The sequence below is a fragment of the Pinus tabuliformis genome, chromosome 6, assembly GCF_031772625.1.
Source record: "Pinus tabuliformis cultivar Carrire ecotype Pingquan chromosome 6, CPIR1, whole genome shotgun sequence".
Taxonomy (NCBI): Eukaryota; Viridiplantae; Streptophyta; class Pinopsida; order Pinales; family Pinaceae; genus Pinus; species Pinus tabuliformis.
The window spans coordinates 1505951605-1505974756 of record NC_142292.1 but is presented as its reverse complement, the minus strand read 5'-3'; the positions used below and the strand labels follow the sequence as shown (position 1 = coordinate 1505974756).

The 23152-nt window shown below is 35.6% G+C and overlaps 1 pseudogene across 1 annotated transcript in view; it reads right to left on the bottom strand.

The window, feature by feature from the left end:
• Window positions 1–2270: 2270 nt before the first annotated feature.
• LOC149264372 (uncharacterized) overlaps window positions 2271–23152 on the bottom strand; it is a 48954-nt pseudogene continuing 28072 nt past the window's right edge. The window contains exons 4-7 of the transcript XR_016253084.1: window positions 6866–8006; window positions 4155–4500; window positions 3812–3884; window positions 2271–3527 (exon numbers count right to left, since the gene is read on the bottom strand). The product of XR_016253084.1 is annotated as an uncharacterized LOC149264372 (transcript). The remainder of the gene's footprint in view (window positions 3528–3811; window positions 3885–4154; window positions 4501–6865; window positions 8007–23152) is intronic.

Below are 23152 nucleotides of genomic sequence, written 5' to 3'. Positions count from 1 at the left end.
TATAGTCATTGGTTGCCACCATAACAATTTCTTATTTTTAAAAGCAAACAGAGACTTCATATTTGTATTGATATAAAAGTACTAAGATCAGATGAACTTGTGAATAGCCAAGAAGCTGCCCACAGCTGGTCTTTGCCTTTTCAACCAATTAATCACATCGAGGTCAGAGAGAACAACCACCGAAACGTAATGACAGGGCATCGGAGAGTAACCACAACAGTATAAGAACATCTAATATTACCATGTAAAAGACATTTCACAAGGACACTTTATGAATATGAGTAAAGAGAGATTATGAATCAAAGAGTGTTGACTCGGACAAGGAGTAGGCAATTTTGGTGAAAATTGAGCCTTTCGAAGCTGAAAGAAGTTTATGAATTAAAAATTTTTGACTCAGACAAGAATCAGGCAATTTTGGTGAAAATTGAGCTTTTGGAAGCCGACTTACAGATGGTAGCTATAAATCCCTTGCCAAGGGTGGACTGAGTTAAAAGAAAAAGAAAAAAACAATAACAGGATTGAGAATTTCTTTGTAAAGTGGATATTTTTGAATACCTAAAAGAGTATCTATTTGTATTTACTACATACCCTTGAAGAATGTGGTTTCCATTCTTTTTTATTTAGGCTGTACTACATATTTTTTTTAAATGATATCTGTTCCTTTTTGTCAAATAGAGGATTTGCAATACTTTTCCTTGAAAAAGGAAAAAGGAAACCACTCAGGTTGTAGAACACCATCATTTTTTAATCAGTAACTATACATTGATGCATGACATAAAAAAAATTGACTCCTAAAGATGAATAGAAAATTTTTTAGATGTTTGAAAGCAGTTGTTTTGCAAGCTTTATGTGCAATCTCTCACTTGAAAGGGATTGGCATTAATGAGATAGACAATGAGCATGTTGAGATAGCAAACTTGTTGGTGAGACATATATTTCTGTCAAATCTCCAGCTCATTGGTCGTTCATCATTTAGGGAACATCCAACTGATTGGGAGTACATCAATTGGAGCATTGGGGGCTGTTTGTGAATCATATATAGAGCTCCAACAAATGCTTTCATCTTTGGGCAGCCTTGGTGAATTATATATGAAGCTCCAAATATCGCCAATTATATCAACTATCCATCTAGCAGCTAATGTTACTATTGTGCGAAGAAAATTGTTCGTTTGTTCGTAAGTAATGTACCAATAGATGAGACCATGAGAAGGAGAATCGGGTGTCTTCTTTATGGCTTCCTACATGGGCTAGCCATGGATGTAACGAATCGTATCCTCTCACTTCCTGGTATACGTCCTTGCCTCTTGTGTTATCTCCACTTGCATTCAATCCTCAAAATTTCCAGCAGAATACATAAGTGATTAAATAAAGAAAACATCATCAAGAAGCAAATAGTGAAGGCAAAGGTGGATTATTTTGGCAATAGTAAAAGGGGCAATGCCTGTCTTTGAAATATTTTAAGGAAATTATAGATGAATTTTAAAATAAATATCAGCAGTATTTTCAATCTGTAAAATTAATGAATGAAACATCATTGGTTTTAGATGTTCTGTTTTTTCAATTAAGTGCAAGTATTCTTAAAGACAACCATTTTAGTAGCTGCCTTCTAGCTGTTTGAAGCTCAAATACTATAAATGCTATGTAACTAAATATTTTCATCATGAAAACCCCAGTTTGAGGGGACCTTTTGAAATGCCTTAAGTGTTATCCTTTTTTGCAGTTAGATTGAAAGAGAATGTTCACCTCACTATTGTAATTTACCTATTGAGACAAAGTGGAAAGATGATCCTTCCTTCTACCAGTAATTACGGTCAAGCCACAAAGTGTGTGGATTACCTAATTGTTGTAATCTAGTAGCTTAAATAATAAACATATTGAGGATAAAACAACAATGTTTAGAAATTGATCAAATTAGCAAAAGTGAGTTGCACATCAAGCATAGGATAATATGTGCAAAACAAACAAAATGCAGAAACTTTTTGTGAAATCTAAAATGCAAGCAACAACTAAAGTTTCCAGAGCTTAATGAAAATGGAAACAAGAATGACATGAAATATATATATAACTTTAAGCCAATAAAATAAACTTAACACTTGGATTTCAGCATTCTGAATCGATGCATGAAAACCCCAAGTGGTTTATGAGACACTGCTACATCACATATCGAAGAAAATTAGAAAATTTAAATTCAATATGATCATCGTAAAAATCACTCTAAGCATCCATGGCATATTTCACTCCAAACAAACATTTCTTTCGAGTCCATTACATTAAAACGTTTTCATAAATTTTACTATGTAACAATAAATTTAAGCGAGAAATAAAATTATTACCTACAGAATTACATTAATATCTGATATTCTGGCCTTGACAAGGCCTAAATTTAAGATCCCCCAACCTGCAGAATAGCATTAATATCTGAAATTATGGCCTTACTTGACAAGGCCTAAATTCAAGATCCCCGAGGAGGTGTGAAGCCACGATTTCTCCTTGGCCTTCATGAGTAACACCCTTGTCCAAGCAATCCACCCCTCCCATGACATCCTCTTGTCCCAAGTTGTACCCCACTCTAACATTAGCCTCAGCCCTGTCTCTGCTTCCTTATTTGCTTCATCATATCTCCCCTGGGAATTGTATATCTGAGTAAGAACAACATGGGGCTCTCCTATGAAAGGATTAAGCTCACAAGCTTTTGCGAGAAGGGTCTCCGCCTTCTCATGGGTCTTCTCCACAGGGGGCATACAAACAGCTTCCCAATAGAAATCTCTGGCAGTCACCTGATCTGATGGAAAAAGAACAGCTCTGCAGTGATCAAACATGGGGGATCACAAGCTCTATTTCTTCAAAACCCCTCTTCTTCTTCTCTTCTTCGTTCTTCTGATTCCTTTCTTCCTTCTGGAGCAGTTTCTCCTCCCTCACAATTACAGTATAGAGAGCTCCCATTCGAGAAATGGAATTCATCCAAAGCCCAAGCTTACCATCTTTCAAATTATAAAAAATTGCAGGGAATGGTATACTAACATTGGATAGGAGGCAAGAGATGTGAGAACGAGAAGAATTCATAGAACTGGCCAAGTTTATAGGGAGGACACATTCCTGTCATATCCCCTTTATCTGTGGCCTCTTTGGTAGCAGCCATAGCTGCCATGGCCTCAGATTTCCCCTCTTTCGAGGATTTGTTTCTTCCTTCACCCTTAGAAGAATGTTGGTTTGAGTTCTCCTCTCCATCATTTTCTTTTTCACTAGCCTCAACCTTACCTTCAAATTTTTGAAAGGTCTCTGGTTTATTGTCTTTTCCATCCTTGTTTGCTTCTTTTCTTTCTTTATTGCTAGGTAAGATTTCTTTACAGCAACATTGTTGTTTTGTTCAGCCACATTCTCTGTCATTGTGTGAGATGATTCTTTTCCACCTCCCTGCCCAGACCGAGGTTCCCCTTGCTTTCCTAAAGAACCAAAGCATGTTGTACAGGCAACAATGTCTAGTAATCTTCTAATTTGTGCAACTGCATGCTCTTCAGTGTAGTCCTCTACAAAGGAAAAATAAATGAAAATCATATATAGAGTATTATGCAAAATTTGAGTATAAACAATGCATATTCTTCTTTGCATATATATTTGAAGCACGTATGCAAGTAGAAATTCAGTTTAGATCACTTCAAGAAATAAGAGAATAATTTTCTAATATTATGATTTAACATTATTTCTGACCCCTTTTCAAGATAAAAACATTTATATTTAAAAGAAAGGCAAGACAAAATTTCTAGCTATCTCACCGAACTTGTTCAGATGGGGGAGCAGAGTTATTGGTTACCTTCTACAATAGTAAGGGCACAGGGATTCAAGGTTGCAACATCTGATGAATCCCTCAACCTGTTGCCACGAACCTGGTATAATTCAATTTTTTACCAAGTCATGGATACTTCAAGAAAACTAAGATGGCCAATGTTGCCATGGTCACACTTAAGCTTTACAAACTAATAATAGAACTAGTTTCATTGTACATGGCTATTTCTATCTTGACACGAACACCTGTGTTGTTAATGCAAGTAGGGTCATACCACATGCTATCCTGAACAAAACCAATCAATTGCAATCCACCAGCCCGTCAAACAATCCCATTATTTAATGAGCTTCTGAACTACTGATTTTCTTACCTCATGGGACAAAGAATAGTTGGTCAAATGGAATGTCTCCACATTCACAGCCAATAATCGGCATAAATCAAGAATATGGTCTATGGAAATTTCCTGTTTCCATAAAACAAACATATATTAAAATCTATTGTCGAACCAAACATAACAATCCATAGGTCTGGATGCTGCAAGATTGGATTATATTCATCATAATTCTTAAAGTTGGATCGAACATCTATGACAAGACTTATGTTACCACCTACCATCATAAGCACTGGATAATATTTTTTATGAGATAGCGTACCTTTAGAATAACTTGAGAATCATCTGGAGTGTTCAACTGTGACGTCTAGCATAGTAGGAAAGACTGCAAGCAACAAATGATACCATATAGACATTGGTTGCCACCATAACAATTTCTTATTTTTAAAAGCAAACGGAGACCTCATATTTGTATTGATATAAAAGTACTAAGATCAGATGAACTTGTGAATAGCCAAGAAGCTGCCCACAGCTGGTCTTTGCCTTTTCAACCAATTAATCACATCGAGGTCAGAGAGAACAACCACCGAAACGTAATGACAGGGCATCAGAGGGTAACCACAACAGTATAAGAACATCTAATATTACCATATAAAAGACATTTCACAAGGACACTTTATGAAGATGAGTACAGAGAGATTATGAATCAAAGAGTTTTGACTCAGACAAGGAGCAAGCAATTTTGGTGAAAATTGAACCTTTGGAAGCTGAAAAAAGTTTATGAATTAAAAAGCTTTGACTCAGACAAGAATCAGGCAATTTTGGTGAAAAGTGAGCTTTTGGAAGCCGACTTACAGATGGTACCTATAAATCCCTTGCCTGGGGTGGATTGAGTTAAAAGAAAAAAAAAAAAAACAACAACAGGATTGAGAATTTCTTTGTAAAGTGGATATTTTTGAATAACTAAAGGAGTATCTATTTGTATTTACTACATACCCTTGAAGAATGTGATTTCCATTCTTTTTTATTTAGGTTGTACTACATATTTTTTTTAAATGATATCTGTTCCTTTTTGTCAAATAGAGGATTTGCAATACTTTTCCTTGAAAAAGGAAAAAGGAAACCACTCAGGTTGTAGAACACCATCATTTTTTTATCAGTAACTTTACATTGAAGTATGACATAAAAAATTTTTGACTCCTAAAGATGAATAGACAAAATTTTAGATGTTTGAAAGTAGTTGTTTTGCAAGCTTTATGTGCAATCCCTCACTTGAAATGGATTGGCGTTAATGAGATAGACAATGAGCATGTTGAGATAGCAAAATTGTTGGTGAGACGAATATTTCTGTCAGATCTCCAGCTCATTGGTCGTTGATCATTTAGGGAACATCCAGCTAATTGGGAGTACATCAATTGGAGCATTGGGGGCTGTTTGTGAATCATATATAGAGCTCCAACAAATGGCATTGGAGCTTTCATCTTGGGGCAGCCTTGGTGAATTATATATGAAGCTCCAAATATTGCCAATTATATCAACTATCCATCTAGCAACTAATGTTACTATTGTGCGAAGAAAACTGTTCGTTTGTTCGTAAGTAATGTACCAAGAGATGAGACCATGAGAAGGAGAATCGGGTGTCTTCTTTATGGCTTCTTGCATGGGCTAGCCATGGATATAATGAATCCTCTCCTCTCACTTCCCCGTATACATCCTTGCCTCTTGTGTTATCTCCACTTGCATTCAATCCTCAAAATTTCTAGCAGAATGCATAAGTGATTAAATAAAGAAAGCATCATCAAGAAGCAAAGAGTGAAGGCAAAGGTGGATTATTTTGGCAATAGTAAAAGGGGCAATGCCTGTCTTTGAAATAATATTTTAGGAAATTATAGATGAATTTTAAAATAAATATCAGCTGTATTTTCAATCTATAAAATTAATGAATGAAACATCACTGGTTTTAGATGTTCTGTTTTTTCAATTAAGTGCAAGTATTCTTAAAGACAACCATTTTAGTAGCTGGCTTCTCGCTGTTTGAAGCTCAAATACTATAAATGCTATGTAACTAAATATTTTCATCATGAAAACCCCAGTTTGAGAGGACCTTTTGAAATTCCTTAAGTGTTATCCTTTTTTGCAGTCAGATTGAAAGAGAATGTTCACCTCACTATTATAATTTGCCTGTTGAGACAGAGTGGAAAGATGATCCTTCCTTCTACCAGTAATTACGATCAAGCCACACAGTATGTGGAATGCCTAATTGTTGTAAGCTAGTAGCTTAAATAATAAACATATTGAGGATAAAACAACAATGTTTAAAATTGATCAAATTAGCAACAGTGAGATGCACATCAAGCATAGGATAATATGTGCAAAACAAACAAAACGCAGAAACTTTCTGTGAAATCTAAAATGCAAGCAACAACTAAAGTTTCCAGAGCTTAATGAAAATGTAAACAAGAATGACATGAAATATATATAACTTTAAGCCAATAAAATAAACTTAACACTTAGATTTCAGCATTCTAAATTGATGCATGAAAACCCCATGTGGTTTATCAGACACTGCTACATCACATATCGAAGAAAATTAGAAAATTTAAATTCAATATGACCATCGTAAAAATCACTCTAAGCATCCATGGCATATTTCACTCCAAACAAACATTTGTTTCGAGTCCATTACATTAAAATGTTTTCATAAATTTTACTATGTAACAACAAATTTAAGCAAAAAATAAAATTATTACCTGCAGAATTACATTAATATATGATATTCTAGCCTTGACAAGGCCTAAATTTAAGATCCCCCAACCTGCAGAATAACATTAATATCTGAAATTCTGGCCTTACTTGACAAGGCCTAAATTCAAGATTCCCCAGGAGGTGTGAGGCCACAATTTCTCCTTGGCCTTCATGAGTAACACCCTTGTCCAAGCAATCCACCCCTCCCATGACATCCTCTTGTCCCAAGTTGTACCCCACTCTAACATTAGCCTCAACCCTGTCTCTGCTTCCTTATCTGCTTCATCATATCTCCCCTAGGAATTGTATATCTGAGTAAGAACAACACGGGGCTCTCCTATGAAAGGATTAAGCTCACAGGCTTTTGCAAGAAGGGTCTCCGCCTTCTCATGGGTCTTCTCCCCAGGGGGCATACAAACAGCTTCCCAATATAAATCGTTGGCAGTTACCTGATCTGATGGAAGTAGAACAGCCTTGCAGTGATCAAACACGGGGGATCACAAGCTCTATTTCTTCAAAACCCCTCTTCTTCTTCTCTTCTTAGTTCTTCTGATTCCTTTCTTCCCTCGGGAGCAGTTTCTCCTCTCTCACAATTATAGTATAGAGAGCTCCCATTCGAGAAATGGAATTCATCCAAAGCCCAGGCTTACCATCCCCAGGCCAGAGAGCAGTCCATGTATTCCCCTTATACGCCGTAATTCCATCGTTGTTATCAAACATAACGTAGGACTGAAATCTGAATAGTGATCAATAAAATTTGCCATGGTCATGAAGAGGAATATGGCAACCAATCTTCTGGGCACCTGAACATCCTCCCCACTTTTGATATGCTTCACTCTCACACCTTCAGCTGGCAATACCTTCTGTATTTTTCTTGTCATTCAGGTAGGACAAACCCTTCCAGCTTCTCCCTGAATTGGATTTTGAGAATCTCATACTTCTCATGGATTCCATCAAGCCATTTGCCATTTTTGTCCTCAATTTCCAATTTTTGGAGCTCCAAGTCTTCTGCCTCGGCTTCTTTCATGGATTTATCTGATTCTTTTAGGGCATAGACTAATTCTTCATCAGTAAAATGAAAGAGGAGATCATCATGGATGAGGGGCCGCTGACAGTCCAAGGCATCTAGTGGTGATAATCCAAGCCCTTTTTAGGCTGAGCGAGACCTCCTGGAATCATCTCATGGGTCCTGTAGCAGACTGGGTATGTTCTGAGGGTCAGAATATCATTTGCTACCTTATGATTGATATGAAGGGTTTCTTGAAGTCGATTTCCACAGATCCAGGGTCCTGGAATATAGTATCACCGAGCCAGGGCAAGTGCAAGGTCTCCACATGGAGAAGCACCTGGAAGTAGCGTACACGAAGAAGCACCTGGAAGTACAAGCGTCGATCTGCTGGGTCGCATAGTATACCCATCTAATCAATTGGATGGCTAAGATTATTTTCATCATCTAACAATTAAATCAAAGGCTCATAAATGTACACGTAACCCAAGAGGAAAGTTGATTTCAAAAGGAAACGCCTTACAGCGTAATTAGATGCATCCTTGAAATATTAGGCAATATAAATAGTATAATTCTATCAATTTTTCCTTACACCTAAAAAGAAAATTACACCACTCTTTTGTTCAGAAGAAATTTGGAAGTCCCTATACATCAATCTCTTGTGTGATGTCTAGCAGCTTTTGATTCAACAAGTTTCTTCTCAAGTCACTCCCACTCTTCATATAACCTTCCCTCTGTATTAGATATGTATCTTTTGGGTGAAGGCTCTTTATGGTCATGAGTTATTTGAGATTTCTATTTAATTTTGGCAGCCTATCAATTGAACCATATGAGCCTTGTCTTGGTAAATTCTCAACACCATTTCTTACAGCATTAACAGAGCCATCATATCACCCTCGAGATGACGTCCGAGAAATATAAGGTTTTTCTTAGAAGAGATGAAAGCCCATAATGAAGAATGGAATTGATTTCTTCCCGTTGTCTTTTAGGAAATGTAATCCAATCATGTTTTGAAATTTTGTGGATATTTTCACCACTATTTACTTCATTTTGACCATAAGGCTCAATAGTGGAATCCCTTGGAATTCGAGAAATTTTATTGGGGCTGCAATGTCTCATCTTTTGGTGTCATTACTGAGTTTGATTGTTGTGATGCAATGTTAGAAGCATTTAACTGGTTTGGATCTATGTTTTTATGATGTGTATCGTTATCCATTTGATGCCATTTTTTGTATAGCCTAATTCCTTCATTTTGAAATTCCATCTACCTTAGGTTTAGGTTCTTATCCTATAGAGCCTTTATTATTTTCTTCAGACAAGCAATGAATGTTGTGATTTTCTTCAGATTAGAGCTGGTTAAAAATCATTGTGTCTGAGAAAACCACTTCAAATACTGATCACTTTTGGATTTTCCATAATGAATAATAATATCCCAAAATATATATTTCAACGTCCTTGCTTTAGTGACATATTAAAATGTATGGTCTCCTTTAAAGCTGATTTTGCATCCTATTTAATATTTACCAATCGAGTTTTTACTTAATCAAATGAATTTCATAGAGATAAAATTCAATGGTTTCCACCTTTGGGCTATCTTCTCTTGGTAATTTACATGGGCACTACCTTTGATGAGGTGTAACAGTTGTTGAATGATAGACCCTGGTGCTTCAACTTGGAAATTTTATGAGGCTGCAGATAATTTGAAAACTTAGCATCCTCTTTTAAAGCATTTCATGGCTTTGTTTGAAGGAGCTTTCATTCCCTCTAGCTGGAAAAATTGAGCTATGACATCTGGCTCCAACTGGGGACAATCCTTTGGCTCCAAAGGGTTGATAACCCTAGACCAGTGTATCTGATTAGGCATGGAGTCAAACCAAAACTGCTTCCTGAAAATTGAAATATTCCAGTAGATTTATTTCCCATATTGTAACTCTTTATTGAAAATTGTAAACCAATATTAAAATTTCTCAAATTTGAAAACAAAAAAAAAATGCTGGATTACTCAGCTTATTTATTTACACTTCCCAATTGTTTAGGTATACACAAAATTTAAAAGAAACCACATTAGTAAAATTGTAAAATAAATGATTCTTTTTGGCTGGTTGACCAATGAAACCTGCAAATAACATGACCAAAGCCATAAAAACTTTTCTAGAAGAGAATACTTATTGCTAAAACCACTGATATGCCAAAACATGTGTTTTCTAAAGACTCAAAAAACAATATTCCATGAACTCTACCACTGGATCTTCAAAGTAGTTTTTTATTTGTGTTGGCCTTTGCACAAACTCCACTTTGAAGGTTTGAATGTGAGAAATCTAATTTCCATTTTGTGTTGACAACCATCTAGGTTAAAGAGAGGAATATAAAGTTTGTTCCCCATAGTGTTGATGTTTTTCATACAATGCGATCCCTTGACCAAAATATTTTTCCTCTTGCAACAACTCTTGAGAAACTATACTAGATCCTGCTTTGTTCACAAAATTACTAAAGTCATGAAGACAATAATGATCTTCCAGGATTTAAAAGTGATGTTCATTTTTTGCAACAAGCTGCTAATTAAAATTATCATAATGCTTGAATTTTGTGTTTCAACTACATGGGTATCCTCTGTCATTTTTTGAACACTCCTCCTCATTTATAAACTTGCATTTTTGTGCAAAGCATTTCCATTGTTTTCTTGGCAGGTTCTCTTGTCTTCAACAATACTTTTTCTTTCCATATGATAAGAAAGATTTGCACAAGACCATAATTTGTCTTCAATTTCATGTGCATAAAGAAACATTTGTTCCATAGTGCAAGGCTTTCTCTCCGTGAGATAAAAATCCAAGTTAATAGGATGACCCTTTGAATAGTACACCATTGCTGTAGCTTTAGGAAGTCAAATTTCCTTTGGCATGCTGAAATAAATTCTTGAAACCTCCTATTAAATACAGTGATTGATTCATTGGTATCCTTTTGCATAGTCTATAATTCCAAGATGTATTGTTCATATGACTTGTGCTCACCCCAATATTTAAGAAATATGTCCCAAAAATCTTGTCATGAAGTGATTGAACTAGTCTTTAAATGCTAAAACCAAACCATTATTGAGAATCATGCTTTAACAAATGGAAAAAATTCCTTAAAGTCACATCTTCATTATTTATTTCAAATATATCCAAGAAATACTCAAATTGAAAAATATGTTGTTTACGTGTAATGTCATTCCTTTCTCCAAAAAAAATTGGAAGAAACTTGAAACCCTTTGAAGGATACTGATGAAGGACTATGGACAGCTCCATGAGTTCAAAGATTTCATTAGTTCTGAGTTGAAAAGAAGTCAATTGTTTGCGAGGAAAGGTGATAATTTCCAAAGATGATGAATCATATTCATTATGTTCGGACTGTGACTGATTATCATCAAGAATTGTAATTCAACAAACATTTTTCTCTGTAGATTGAGGAAGTGAAGTCGTCTCAAATTCAATGATACAGGAAGAAGGGAGGTTTTATTTTTTCAACAAAGAATGTTCTTTTAGGTTCTTACAATCTTCTGAGAATATAAAGAGGGAAGCAATATCTTTTATGTGAAGGGAGGTCTTATTTTTTCAACAAAGAATGTTCTTTTCGGTTCTTACAACCTTATGAGAATATAAAGAGGGAAGAAATATTTTTTATGTGAAGGGGAAAGAAGACCAAAAAATTAATAATAAAAAATAAGACTTCTGTTAAAAAGCTCAAACTCTGATACCAAGTTTTTCCGCTTTGCTTTCCCATTTTCTTGTTAGTGAATTTATTTTTATAATGAATCCTTCATCAATGGAGTCGTCACATGAATAACAAGTAGCTAATTTTATATCTAAATCTTGTTCACATCAAGAAATATATTGTAATACCCAGGAAAAATAACTGTGTCTCTATTCCTAGGCAATGATGCCAAAAGATGTTCTAACTATAGGAGATAGCTCCTGGCTATAGGGGAACCACTGCCTGAGACATCCTAAGATTTGTGCAAATTTTTAAAATTAATGGACGGAGGGACTAACCATGAGTGCAACTAAAAATTCCACCTCTGAAACCTTATATTTCCAAAAAAAACTGGCCAAGAAAATCTGAGAGTTGTAGGGTCTTGGATTAAAGGAGCTGTTTGAATAAAACAAAGATGGCATGGTTCATACTCATAAAATTAAGAATCTGAGTAGTAGAATTAATACTCAAAGGTTGAGAAGAAGTGGATGGATTACTAGATGAAGACCACTTCATTAAGGCTTGAGAAGAAGTGGATGGATTACTAGATGAAGATCACTTCATTAAGGGATTCAAGATTAATTCTCATGAGTATGGTTAAGTAAATTCATTAGAAATAAATTAAAGCACTAGTTTCATCTTACACTATTCAAGAGAAGAAAAAATAGATGAATTTTGAACCACAAGAGAAAAAAAAATGACTATGATTGCACCCAAAGTTAGAATCAAAATTGTTGTGTATTCTTTGATTTTAGAGAGGATTTTGATTATAATTCCATTGATTATAATCCACTCCAAACACTTACAAAATTTCATTTTTATACTTTTATTCTCTTGCCCTATCCTAACTATCTCAATTAGTTTCCAAAACAGATTCTTGAAACAGTTTTGACAATGGTTTCTCTCCTTTTATAAAATAATTTGAAATAATCAACTTAAAGTAACATTGTTTATATATTATAATATATATAATATTAAATAAAAACTTTTGAAAATAAAAACTCCCCAACACCTTTGAAACTTTACAATACGAGTTCATAATTAATGTGATGTCAAATAAAAGTTAGGTGTGAACCCCAATAATAGTTTTGGAAAACCATTTTCCACCCTGGGACACCCTCTGTGGTTTTTGAAGAAGAAATGAGTGGTGTTGGGGTCAATATTGGCCATTGATTATAAAATCTCAAATTTTACTAAACCACCTTAGAGGAGCACATAACTCCTTAAACTCCATGCAGTATATGCTCTCATGAGTTCCACGAGGCTTCATTTAGAACTTCTTAGTTTCTTCAAGTTAGTGATCATAGGTTTACAGTCCATCATGGTTAACTTCTTCAGTATATCAATCACATACTTTCCTTGACCCAAATAGACATTATTAGGTTCTTTCTAAACTTCTAGTCCCAAATTGTAATACATCATCCCAAGGTTCTTCATGTAAAATTCTATTGCCAATTGCTTCTAACATTCTTCAATTTGACCTTCTATACCTATCAAGAGAAGATCATCTACATACAGAAGAATAATTATAGGTTCATTTTTTACAACCTTGATGTCAAGGTTTGAGTCAACAGAGCTTTTCATGGAGCCTAATCTTTGTAGTTATGCATCCATTCTAGCATACCATGCCCTTGGGGCTTGTTTGAGGCCATATAATGCTTTATCTAATCTACAAACATATGCCTTCTTTTGCTTTGCATCAAATCCCAAGGGTTGTTTTATATAGACTTCTTCATATATTATGTCATCCAAAAACACGGTCTTCACATCCATTTGGTGGATGTTCCAACCCATAGAAGCTACCAAATAGACTAATGATCGAATCATAATATATCTTGTTGTTGGAGAAAATGTTTCCTCGTAGTCGATGCCTTCAAGTTGAGAGAAACCTCTGGCCACAAATATTGCTTTATACTTATCTATACTTCCATCAGTTGCATGCTTCATCTAATAGATCCATTTGGAAGTAGCAACAGATTTGTCTTCGGGCCTAGGTACCATCTCCCAAAATCCATTCTTCATTATATGTTGATATTCTTCATTCATGGCATCTTTCCATTCTAGATTTTTTATAGCCTCCTCAAAGGTGGATGGTTTTGCTTCTATTAACTTCATCATGTATGAAACATTCCTAGAATATCTCTTAAGTTTTTTACTTTTTCTAAATGATCCTTGATTTAACCCATGAACTTATGCATCGAGTAGTGTAGACATTAACCAGTTAGGTATTTTCCTTGTTTATTGAATAAACACGGGTTGAACATGTTCACTAGGTCCTTATACCTTATGGTGAGATCCTTGTTCTTCCTTCTCAACTTCTTCCTCAAATATAGGAAATTCTTCGTCATCAGAATCTATAGAAAGTTCCTTTGGTTTCTTGAATGTTATGATTTCATCAAATATGACACCACGACTAACTTTAATGTGATTTTCATATTTTATATAGATTCTATAGGCTTTCAATGAGTTACTATACCCAACAAATATACCTTTCACACCGGAAGGACCAAAATATACAGGACATCCAAATATTCAGACATGATTGACAGATGGTTTCTCCCCACTGAACACTTCTTTCAAAGTCTTATTGTCAAGAGATCTACGAGGACATCAATTTTGTATGTATATTGTTGTCTCTGATGCCTCACCTCATAGAAAATTAAGTAGATCTTGATCGTGTAGCATTTCTTTTACACTTTATTCAATGGATTTGTTCTTTCTTTATGAAACTCCATTTTTTTTAGATTGTATGGAACTACCATCTCCCTCTTAATCCTAGTTTCCTTACATAATTCTATAATCTCTTTGGATGTATATTCTCCTCCATTATCATATCTTAGTATATTGATTCTTCCTTCTGTATGGTTCTCCACTTCAGCTTTGAATTCTTGAAATTTAGTAAATACTTCATCCTTGGTTTTCATTAAGTAAACCCAAGTCTTTCTTGAATAAGGATTTATGAATGTGACATAATAAAGATGACCTCCAAGTGATTTTGGATTCATAGGGCCACACACATTAGAGTGAATGAGATCCAATATTTCTATCGACTGTGAAGCACTGTTTCCAAATGGTCTCTTGGTATTCTTGCCTAATGCACTTCCTTTGCAGACACCTTCATGATCCTCCTTTAGATTTGGTATTCCATCTACTATGGAATTTAGAGTTGGAAGTATCTTGAAATTTAAATGACCAAAATTTCGGTGAAAAAGTTCACATGTACTAATCTCAGTGTGGACTAGGGCATGTTTACGGGAGATATTAATCTGTAGAGCCTTCCTTCATGGATTCCAATTAATTTTTCTTGTTCTATGCATGTGCCTTTAGACCATCCAACTACTTTGCCATCGACGAAAGTTACTCTATCTCCTTTATCTTCTAAGCTTGAAATAGAAAGTAGATTTTTGTGCAAACCTAGAACAAACAGAATGTTGTTGAGGTGGATGTTGCTTCCATCTTCCAGATTTATGGATGATGATACAATTCCTTTCACTAGATAGATTTTTTTGTCTCAATGTTCCAAAAAGTATGCAAATTTTCCTTTTGAAAAGGTATTCAATTGATGAGAGTGACCAGTCATGTGCCTTGATGCAAAGCTATCAATCACCGAGATGTCTTCATCTTGGAATGTCCAAGAGAGTGCCGAGAAGAATCCCTCATCCATTTCTTTGAGTGATACCTTCCTTGAAGAGAATATGAGACTCCATATTTCTTTAATACCTTTCTTGAGATGGCTTGCAATCCTTTTGATGACTTTCTTCATTGTAGAGGGGATCTTCATGATGCCCTTAGATAACCAAAGCTCTGATTCCATGTTGAGAATTCAATAGGGAAATGTATATGTTAATTCTCTTAACTTGATAACTATTTGTGTCACCTTTTTACTTATTATCTTTGAAATTTATTATTACATTGTGAAATACATCAAACAACTACCAAAACAGTAAGAATAGTGACACAATATATAGGTTGCAAGCAAGGACCAAAACCCCTCCTCTTGAGGGGAAAACCAAAAATCTCTTCTTATCTTTCAGATCTTTCAATTGATGAATACCATGAACTATACTCAAACAAATACCCTCCAAGATCAAGTCTTCCTCGTCCTCCTGCTACAATATATTTGAACTTGTAGTAAATCAAATTTTTTCTCCAAGCAACTATTACAATTGTTTATTCTTCCCTTGGAGACTTTGATGTCCCTTTAAATTCCTTCTGCTTGACCTTTCTTTCCCTGAATTGAGTCCTAGGTATAGTAGGATGCCCTAAGAGACCTTCACTTACCTTCCTTTCTCTCTCTCTTCAAAATCAAACCTCAAACTATCCCAACACATAAACCCTAACTTCGTACTTCCAGAAGAATGGAGAGAGACCCAAACACTTTTACTTCTTCATCCTTTTCTTCTTCATACTTCCTTCTTCGACTTCCTTATTATGCCTTCTTCGTATAAGATATTAGTGAATGAATGATCCAAATGGAGGACTAGTTCCTCTTATATATAGGCTCCTTCAAGGGTGGATGTGGCTCTTCATATAGGCCTGTTAGGTCCCTATAATACTAGTGATTACCCCATTACTATTGTAGTTTTATCCCTTGTTAATATTGTTGTGCCCCTATTTGTCCCCATATTGTTATTACTATGCCCCATAGAATCTCTTTATTGTTATTTTTGTGGCTTTATATTATTATTGTTAGGTTGACTCGGTTATATTGTGACTCCTTAGACTCCTATATATAGAAAGGAGGTTTTGTCATTTGAATCATCAAAGAATCATTCATTTGTGTAATGTAAAGGAGGTTGCCCCCTTGAAGAGGCTGAATTCTAAGGTGTTGATCTATCTTTTCTATCTTTTTGTGAGTTGGTTTCATAACATTTGGTATCAGAGCTTTGGATTCTAGGGTTTTGTTGCTCCAAATAGGTCATCGTGGCCTTTTCGCTATAACTTTTTTTCTGCAACATTTCAGAAGCGAAAAAAAACCCATTTGAGACGAAATCTCACTGAACCTCGGGTCTAAATTTCAGAGTTTTTCGCGCTATATTTGTAGAGATATGATCTGAGGAAGTTGATCTTTTTGTACACTTGAATTACATTCTAGATAGGTGACCTCGGGAAAATCATCATAACTTTATATCTGAGCATCAGATTGAAATTTCATATAAAGTTACAAAAAGAGGATGGACTGTAGTTTCTTGTATATATTTTTCAGAGCCAAGGGTCGAAATAAGGACACGTGGCACGTCATACAAGTTCACTCTACTGAACTAGTCTATAATCAGGTCACTGTGGGAGATTTGACATAACTCTTCCTTGGAGAATCCAATTTGGATTAGAATGGTGGCATTGGAAAGAGGACACAGAGGGCTACTACAGATCGCAATTTGAGAACTGGATGATCTGAATTTACAGAGATACATGAGAGACAATATCAAGATCCTACAAAATGAAAAAATGTGTGTAGATTTTTTTAAATTTTTGCTTAAGCTTGGTTTGAAAAATTATTTTGAAGGAATTCAAAGGGCATAGTAGAGCACTATTATCGATAACTGATGCCCTTAGGAAAGAAATTTCAAATGCCTAGTAAGAAACCTGAAATCTCTAGCATGACTCATGAAGAAGAGGAAGAAATGCTACATGATATATCAAAATTACAAGCCCAAGTGCAACAAATGTCACTCTCACAAAAGCTAACAGAAGCTAAGATAAATGGAATGGAATCTAAGATAAATGGCATGGAAGCTAAGATGAATGGCGTGGAAGCTAAGATGGACAATTTGAAGATATATTTGAAGACAAATTTGACGACAGGCATGGCATATTTGAAGACAAATTTGACCAATTTTCTACAAGAAATACTCACTAATGGTGAAAGGGTAGTAAAGGAAACTCATGATGCAAACAAAAGAAATGTTAATCATGATTTCATAGACTCTAATGTTGGATCGAAGACCCACCATATTTCAAAAATCAATATGAGGAAGTTTGATGGCAAGGATCCCGCAACATGGATATTACAGATGGAGCAATTTTTCAATCTCAATAATGTGCAAAACACACAAAAGGTACGTATTACAACTTTATATTTCGAACCAAATCAGTTTGTATGGTATCAATGGTTTTGCTCTCGTAAACAAGTTATCAATTGGGCAATTCTTATAGAAGAATTGACAGTAGATTATGAGGATACAAAAAGCAACACATTTTTCAGCTAATTGATAAGTTTCAAACAAAAGGGTTCAATAATGGAGCACATTGAGGAGTTCCAAAAATTGAACATAAGGGTAAAAAATATTCCAGAGGAGCATAGGATTGATGTGTTCATATGGACTTTAAAGGATAATATCCAACATGATGTTCGCCTTTGGGAACCTGGTTCATTAGAGAAGGCATTCAGGTTAGCAAGAAAAATGAGAAGCAAAATTATGGCAACCAGGAATCATACCACTCACAACTATAAAGATGGAAGTGTCTTTTCCCTTAGTCTTCCACAACCTATAAGGTTGACACCACAACAATTGGAAGAAAAAATAGCAAAAGGGCTTTGTTACAGTTGTGATAGCAAATACACTAAAGGTCATAAGTGTGCTGAGAAGAAATTATTCTACATAGATTGTGAAGACGAAGAAGAAAAGGAGCAAGAAAGGTCAAAAGAAGAGGATATACTCAAGGAACAAAGCCTAGATAAAGAAGAAATGAATCCAACCATATCTTGTAATGCATTGGCTAGAATTACCACTCCTCAAACCATCAAGATAGAAGGAAAAATCAAGAAGAAAAAGGTAATAGTGTTGATTGATTCAGGAAGTACCCACAATTTTATTCATTGTAAGGTAGAAAAAGAATTGAATTGCTTCCTATATCCAGCACCAGAGTGTCAAGTGATGGTTGCAAATGGAGGAACAATAAATTGCTCTGGAAAGTGCCATAATATCAAGCTATCCATGGGAGAATATGTATTGACTAGCCCAATGCTTTCCATTCCAATGGGAGGTGTTGATGTTGTACTAGGAGTCCAATGGCTACAATCCTTGGGTACAATAGCTTTTAATTTTCAAGAACTTTTCATGAAATTTTCTACGGAAGGAAAGGAAGTTGAATTAAGGGGTATTGCAGGGAAACCGGGAAAGATAATTAGCTCTAACAGTATGACCAAGCTTCTAAAAAAGGAACAAAGAGGTGTAATTGCACAATTATGTTCGCTAGATCTTTCCAAATTGGAATCATCTATTTCTCCAGATCTCCAAAAAGTCTTAGACAATCATTCCAAGGTATTTGAGACTCCCAAAGGCCTCCCACCTATTCATGATCATGATCATGCTATTCATCTGATTCCAGGAAGTATTACTCCAAACATTAGGCCGTACAGATATCCCTATGCCGAAAAGAGTGAAATTGAATGTATGGTTGCAAAAATGCTAGAGGCTGGTATAATTCAACCTAGTCAAAGTTCTTTCTCTGCTTCAGTAGTATTGGTGCACAAGAAGGATGGATCATGGCACATGTGTTAGGATTATAGGGAGCTCAACAAGCTCACTATTAAAGATAAGTTTCCCATTCCTGTCATCATGAATAACTGGATGAATTACATGGATCAATTTACTTCACCAAGTTGGATCTTCGTTTAGGATATCATCAAATAAGAATGAAGACTGAAGACATTCCAAAAACAACATTTAGAACTCATGAGGGTCATTATGAATTTTTGGTCATGCCTTTCGGCCTTACCAATGCACCTTCTACATTTCAAGGTTTGATGAATTCCATTTTCAAACCCTTCCTTAGAAAATTTGTGTTAGTATTTTTTGATGATATACTAATCTACAGCAAGTCTTGGAAGGATCATGTTGAACATGTTGACAAGGTGCTACAACTATTGCAGGAGAAACAATTATTTGCAAAAAGATCCAAATGTTTCTTTGGAGTATAAGAGGTGGAATATCTAGGTCATATTGTACCTCATGAAGGAGTTAAGGTAGACCATAGCAAAATTAAAGCCATTAAGGAATGGAAAATCCCCACATCCATAAAGCATCTGCGAGGATTTCTCAGGTTGACAGGATATTATCGCAAGTTTGTTAAGAATTATGGGAGAATATTAGCACCTCTAAAAACATTATTGAAGAAAGATGTATTTTCATGGACTCGAGAAGCAATAAAGGCCTTCGAACATCTTAAAGAGGAAATGTGCCAAGCACTGGCCTTAGCTACACCAGACTTCACAAAAACCTTTATTGTGGAATGTGATGCTTTGAAATTGAATTGGTGTTGTTTTAATGCAAGATGAAAGACCCATTTCTTTTTAAAGTCGTCCAATCAAGGGAAAGCTTTTACGCAAAGCTATTTATGAGAAGGAAATGTTGGCAATACTACATGCGCTTAAGAAATGGCAACCCTAGCTAATGGAAAGACACTTCAAGGTAAAAATGGATCATGATAGCCTTAAATAATTTTTAGAACAAAGATTATCCTCTGAAGAGAAACAAAAGTGGGTCACAAAGATGTTGGGTTATGACTTGGAAATCATCTACAAAAAAGGGAAGCAAAATGTGGTGGCAGATGCACTCTCAAGAAAGGATGAGGATGTGGAAGCATTCTTGTGCACCATTTGTATTATCCAACTAGATTGGATAAATGAAGCAAGGGAGGAATGGAAGAATGATGAAAAAGTGTGGGAACTTATTCGAAATTTACAACAAGATTCCAGTACATCTGATACATTTAGCTGGAAAAATGATTCATTATGGTACAAAGATCACTTATACCTCTGTAAGAATTGCCAACTCAAAAAAAAATTTCTTATGGAATTGCACACTTCTCGCTTAGGAGGGCACTCAGGAATTTTAAAAACTTACCACAAGGTTAAGAACGAATTTTTTTGGGATGGCCTTAAATCGGATATTCAAAATTTTGTGGCGGAATGTTTGGTTTTCTAACAAAATAAAGTTTAAACAATTAAGACCCCAGGTCTATTACAACCTTTATCCATTCCAAGCCAATGTTGGGAGGAGTTTTCAATGGATTTTATCACAGGTTTACCCAAGTCTGAGGTGAAGAGTGTCATCATGGTGGTAGCTGACAGACTTACCAAGTATGCACACTTTTGTGCATTATCACATCCATTTAAAGCCAATACAGTTTCTACTGCATTTATGGAAACAATTCAAAAGCTACATGGAAACCCAAAGATTATTATAAGTGACAGAGATCCCATTTTCACTGGAAATTTTTGGACAAAATTATTTTCTTGTCTTGGTACTCATTTAGCTCATAGCTCATCTTATCATCCTCAATCTGATGGGCAAACTGAGATAGTAAACAAATGTTTGGAAGGATATCTTCGTTTCCTTTTATCTGATAAACAGACACAATGGGTCAAATGGTTGCCTCCAGCCGAATGGTGGTATAACACTTCCTTCCATACAACAAAAAAAATGACCCCATTTATGGCACTTTATGGATATTAGACACCATCCATCATATCATATTTACGAGAAAATTCTAAGGTTCAAGTAGTGGAAGATCCCATCGAACATCAACAACAAGTCCTCCAACTCTTAAAGGATAACCTCGTGTTGGCACAAAATAGAATGAAACAACAGGCAGATCAACATCACAGTGAAAGAAGTTTTGATGTAGGTGATTGGGTATTCCTACGACTACAACCATATAAAACAATGTCCCTCAAGCAAGCTAAGAAGGATAATAAATTATCACCAAAGTATTATGGTCCGTACAAGGTGTTGCAAAATATTGGTACTATGGCATACAAATTGGGGCTTCCTGCAGCTTCTCGAGTGCACCTAGTTTTCCATGTTTCATGTTTAAAGAAGGTTATAGGCGACAAGCTCCCAGTTCAAAAAATATTGCCAGAACTTGACGAGGAAGGAAAAATTATATTGGAACTGGAAGCAGTCATAGAAACAAGAACTCGACAGCTATGAAATCGATCAATTTTGAAGTATCTCGTCAAGTGGAAGAACTTATCCGCTGAAGATTCTACATGGATGAGAATTTTATACAGAAGCATCTAGAACTACTCAAGCCTTGAGGAAAAAACTTTTTTGAAGGAGAGGGGCATGTTAGGTCACTATAATACTAGTGATTACCCCATTACTATTGTATTTGTATCCCTTACTAATATTTTTGTGCCCCTATTTGTCCCCATATTGTTATTACTATGTCCCCATAGAAGCCCTCTATTGTTATTTTTGTGGCTTTATATTATTATTGTTAGGTCAACTGGGTTATATTGTGACTCCTTAGACTCCTATATATAGAAATGAGGTTTTGTCATTTGAATCATCAAAGAATCATTCATTTGTGTAATGTAAAGGAGGTTGCCCCCTTGAAGAGGCTGAATTCTAAGGCGTTGACCTATCGTTTCTATCTTTTTGTGAGCTGGTTTCATAACAAGGCTGACTTGACAACTCATTAGTCCGACTTGACCTTGGATGTATTTTAACACAAGACAAAATAAATTTTCTTTTACAATTTATAATGTGCCTATATGGTCTTCCATATATGAAAATGACTCTTCTACCTTGTACAAACCCTAGGAGCACTCAATGGGTGCTTGACATATAAAATAAAGAACTTGAGCATGAAACCCATGCTCCAATAATAATAATAATAATTTCTTTTTAATTTTATAATATAAGAATAAATTTCATATTAATGAAGACTGAACCTAGTTACACCTACTTTAACCCCCCCTTCCACCTTCCTCTTGGTTAACTTCATGTTGTTCCCTACCTATGAATGCAATCCACCATCCTACCTTTTTCCCTCTTCCTTGTGAATTTATCCAAGGTAGGCATGGCCCCTCTGTCCTCTTGTCTAGCTAAATTAATACATGTATTCAACCCCATTAAGGCGACCAGTTATCCCATGACTTATATTAACACTACATCCTTAGTATATATATATATATCTATTAGAACGTTTGTAAGAGGGGCAATTTCCACAAAGTGGCAGTCACACTCTCTCTCCCTATGTCTATCTATATATCTCTCACTCCCTCTTCATATAAATCCTTCTTCCTCTCACTCTCTCCACCTTTCTCTCCATCCTCCCTACCTTTCCTTTATTTATCTATTCCTCTACCCCTCATACATTCCATTCTTCAAAACAACAACCCCTCTCTCTACTCTCTAGCTCTATCTATTCCCCCTCATATCATATTTATATCTCTATCTTCCTCTTTCTCACCCCGCCCCACTCTCTCTCTATTTTTGTCTATCTCAATCACTGCACAACATCCCCTCTCCACCTGATGTCAACCAAAAATATCTCCTCCCCTCTATGTTCCCCACCCTCTTTTCTAATCTCTCTCACTTTTCAATTCTCACTCACTCTCTCCCTTTATTCACTAACTCCTTATTCCCTTCCTCTCTATCTCTTTCTTTATTTTTCTATTTATCTCCCTCTATCCATCCCTATCTCACCACCCCCCGCCCCCTAAACCAACCTCAACCATTTCCCACAAACCCATTCTTCCCCACTTGCTAATCTATCTCTATCCCTCTCCTTCTTTTCTCTTTATCCGATTGGCCCCCCTATT